Consider the following 4,639-nt stretch of genomic DNA (forward strand, 5'->3'; position numbering starts at 1 on the left):
ACCATGTGGGAGAAGACAGGGGTAGGCCCAAACCAGAGGGGGTGGAGGCAACCAGAGGCTGTCCCCGACCCACATCACCCAGACCGGTACTGACCTTAGAACCTGTAAGGCCCTACGGACACGTTGTCATTGACTTTAGTCCTGTAGTGAACCCCTTGACAGAGATGGCTAGGAAAGGCATTCCCAAGTCAGTGGACTTTGCACCCGCTTGCGAGTTGGCATTCCAGTCATTGAAGGAGGCTCTGGTACCCGCTCCAGTGCTGATGGCGCACATTCTTGACCAGGACTGTGTGTTACGAACTACTGCGCCACTGCACGGACTGGGAGCAGTACCGAGCCGGAAAGAGCCATATGGGCAGGAGCACCCTGTGGCCTGTTTGAGCAGAAAACTACTATGGTGGGAGGTGGCGTATGCCACAATTGGGACACCTTGGGTGGCACTTGTTTGTAACCGGCCCCCCACCATGGTGACTTACCACCCACCTGTTAGGTGGCTGCAACCTACCCTGGGGAAATTGGACAGACTTTTGTGGTGGAGCCTTGAACTTGGACTTCAGGTGGACTATTTGAACATTGTGCACCCACGTAGAGAGGCCCACTACACTATGGATAAACTGTCTAGGCCGGAGCCTACACCCCCCAGGTAGCGTCACCTTCAACCCCATTAAGGACTGCGGGACCAGGGACCAAATCGTTGGGACATGGGTCCCTGGTTGATCCGCTTGAATGGGGGGGAGGAGTGTGGCCGGAGAGGCCCCCAGCCCACGTGGAAAATGGCCGCTGCGGCACTGAAGGGGTTAACCCCTAGTACCCGGCACCATTATCGGGACAATGGGCGATTGGCACCATATTTAAAATATTGTGGGCGCTAGGCGCTGTGTTTGTACAAATGCCTTAAAATGTATTTTAACAATGTGCCGCGGTCCCGGACCTCTCCGGCGACCGCGGCAGTGAGGGCAGCCCCCGGCGCGCTGAGCAGAGTGTGCGCGCCGGGGGAGAGGGGAACCGCTGCAGCCGGGAGATCAGCTCCCGCTGCAGCCATTGGGTGTGTGCCGCCGGAGTCCGGGAGCTCCGCTCCCGGCAGCGGTGAGCTCAGCCCCCGGCGCACTGAGCTGTGTGTGCGCCGGGGGAGAAGGGTGAGCCGCTGCGGGTGGGAGCTTAGTTCCCGCTGCAGCGCGCTCCGTGGTTGCCTCAGCCCATCGGAGGTGGCCAGCCGCGGCAGCCGAGACGAACGTCCCGGGCTGCTGGGCGGAAAGGGGGGGTGCACCGGATCTCAGCGCCGCATACAGGGGACCGGGCTAGCCGGCCCCCTGCGCGGCGAGGCCACCAGAGTGCGCCGCTCATGGGGGACCGAGCTAGCCGGCTCCCTAGCGGCGGGGGGATGATTAGGCAGTGAGTGCTGGGGTCTGGGAGCTACGCTCCCGGCACCTCAGCGCTACAAAGGACACAGAGCCACGGCGGCCGGGACAAGTGTCCCGGGCCGCCGGGCTTCGGATCAGGGGGGTGCGCCGCACTGTGCGGCGAGGCCACTGAGTGAGTGCCACACTGGGGGGACAGGGAGAGCCAGCTCCCTGGACCCCCAGTGGCGGGCATTACAGGCAGGCTGGAGGATGGGGGAAGCCAGCCCCATACCTCCAGCACAGACAGAGCCCTAGCAGCCAGGCTGCAGGGCTAGGGGACAGTATGTAGAAAAACAAAGATATTGTTTTAAATGTAATAACATATACATTGTGTTGTAAGGCACGGCAGTGCCTAGGTATGTGGAGCCTGTGCAGAACACAGGCTCAGTGTATATTTAAAGGGGAATGTACAGTGTATTTTAAATGTGATGTATTTAAAGGTAAATTGCACTTACTTGGTTGTGTGTCCCAGGAGGGGGGTATCCATGGCTGTGTAGGCTGATGGATTCTCCCAGACCTTTTCCCCAAAAACTGAATACTTTCCCTTCCAGCCTCACACTTGAAAGGGGCATTGGGAGAGAGAGAAGAAGCTCAGCTTTGAAACAAGCTGAGTGGTTTGCTGGAGCTCCATGGAGATCACCCGTAGTGGCCAGGGAACCTTGACCGGGGATCTAGGCTGCCCAGCTCTGGAGCCCAAATCCAGGCTGCAGGCAGTGGGCTAGGTCCCGGGCAGGTTTCTGGAAGTCAGTTTAGGAGGGAAAACTTCCCCCAGCCTAGACTGTACGGCACCGGGGCGTATCCTGATCCTCCAGGATGGGACAGTCAAAGGAGAACGACCACTCCCCACTGTCCATAGAGAACAATGTTAGCTGTGCATATGACCAAGGCATGCACAGCCCATGGGTAAACATTGATTGGTTGTATACCACAGGGCAGGCTTACCCCCTGTGGTAATGTGTATTGGAGTAGGATAAAAGGAGGGCAGTTGCCCCATGGAAATTGTATTGTACCATCTTTATCCTGCTGGAACATCTTGTTGTATGCTGTTGCCCCTAGCAATAAGGATGAGTCTTTTTAAAGGCTATTATTGAGCAAATAAACATCATCTGCCTCAAGAAGATTGCTTCATCTTGTGACCTACAGGGTTATGCCAAACATAGCCCCGTCCTCCGGCTGTCCAGGGAAGCACCTAACGTCTCCAAGTTCCGCCTTCCGCCAGCTACCGGTAGAGGCCTAGCAAGTGGCTAGTGGGGATTCGTCAACCTCACACAGGTGTGGTAAGGCAGTGCGTCGGCACATACAGAGCAGAACCGTGGTTCCAAACGCCATGGCAGGTTAGGAGTTTGGTGGTGGCAGCATAAACCCGCCCACAACGCAGTGGGTGGAGTCAGTAACAGGCGGTTACTGACGGTAAGCGTGAATCCCCTATGTGGTCAGGCATCGTGTGACCTAACCCTCCATTCTGTGCACAGGAGACGGGACGCGAAAGCAGCGAGTGCTTTCGTACGGGACCGTCCTGTCACAAGCGGTGTCAGCTGTTGGACTTACACGGTGCCGGTACAGGGCAGGGAGCGTGCGAACTTAAGCGGATGGAGACTCTGAGAAGCGGAGCTGTTATAACAACAGGAACCAGGATCAAGAGCACATTCTGGAAACTGGGAGCACAAAGCACTAGCATGCAGACTAGGCTGCATCAGATGTTAGACTGCCCCAGAATGCTCCCAGAAATTCCCTGTGATCTCCTGGGATTGGTGCAGCCGAATTTGTCAGCATCTGGCCTCTGATTGGTCCTTTGTAACCATGTGCGCAAATCCAATATGGCGGCGCCTATAACCCGGTGCCGCAGGAACCCAGACCGCACAGAGCACCATCGCCTGTTTGCCCCCTCTTGCCTCCCAAGCCTTAGATCAGATGGCCGCCGCCCGCTCCTGACAGCCATCTCCGCCCGCTGCAGAGCCGCCGGGAGAGGAAATGCATCGTCCGAGCTCTGGCTCCCCGCCATCTGACTCCCACTACCCGTGACACCTGTTATTCTTATAAGACTTTTTTTGGACAAGAGTTGATATAGGGCCTAATTCTGAGTTGATCGCAGCAGCAAATTTGTTAGCAGTCAGGAAAAACCATGTGCACTGCAGGAGGGGCAGATATAACATGTGCAGAGAGAATTAGATTTGGGTGGGGTGTATTCAAACTGAAATCTAAGTTGCATTGTAAAAATAAAGCAGCCAGTATTTACCCTGCACAGAAACAATATAACCCACCCAAATCTAACTCTCTCTGCATATGTTATATCTGGCCCCCCCTGCAGTGCACATGGTGTTGCCCAATTGCTAACAAACTTGCTGCTGCGATCAACTCAGAATTATCCCCATTGTCCTGAGTTTGAGCTGCTTATTTATTTAGTGCGTGCATTATATTTGTGTTCACAGCATGGTCCTTCCATAAAATAAATAAATAAATAAAAAAAGATTGTTGTACGCATTTCAGCAGCACATATACTCAATTTGGAACGATACAGAGAAGATTAGCCTGGCTCCTGCGCAAGGATGACATGCAAATTCGTGAAGCATTCTATATTTTTTTACATTCTGCTGCCACGATTTGGTGACAACTTGGTGGCATTCTACAATCATATCATACAAACTAATACAATTCCACTTTACTTCTACTCTGCCATAATCAAGTTACTCCCTAATTCAGGTAAAGAACCCTCCCTGCCGAGTTCCTATCACCCGACCTCATTGTTAAACTGTGAGCTTTATAAATATGCTAAAAACTTTATAGAAATCCCCACTTTTGCAGATATCCTGCAATGGACACCTGTCTGATCACTTTTCTATAGGACGAGGGATGAGGTAAGGTTGCCTGATGTCTCCCTTATTATTTGCATTGACCATAGAACTATTAGCTATATCACTACCAGCTTCCCAACAGGCAGAAGGGATTTTGATAAATGGCAAGTTGTTAAAAGTGGCTTTATACGCTGTTAACATGTTACTTTTTCTTTCTAACCCTGCTACTTCATTACCCACTGTGCTGGAACTGATTTCTTCGTTTGGAGTAATATCTGGATATAAAGATAATTTAGATATGTCTGAAATACTCCCTATTAATGGTAATATTGCATACTATAAAACATTGCCTGCTCCCCAACCTTTTCACATCTCTCATACCTTGATCAAATATTTAGGGGTGACCATTACTACAGATATAGCGTGTTTATATGAAAAAATTTTTAC

At 52.4% G+C, this 4,639-nt stretch overlaps 1 non-coding gene across 1 annotated transcript; it reads left to right on the plus strand.

Moving 5' to 3' along the window:
- Window positions 1-3,874: 3,874 nt before the first annotated feature.
- LOC134931334 (U6 spliceosomal RNA) lies at window positions 3,875-3,981 on the plus strand. Its single transcript, XR_010179097.1, has one exon. It is a non-coding gene; the product is annotated as a U6 spliceosomal RNA (small nuclear RNA).
- The last annotated feature ends 658 nt before the right edge of the window (window positions 3,982-4,639 follow it).

Source organism: Pseudophryne corroboree, chromosome 5 (assembly GCF_028390025.1).
Source record: "Pseudophryne corroboree isolate aPseCor3 chromosome 5, aPseCor3.hap2, whole genome shotgun sequence".
NCBI classification, from domain to species: Eukaryota; Metazoa; Chordata; class Amphibia; order Anura; family Myobatrachidae; genus Pseudophryne; species Pseudophryne corroboree.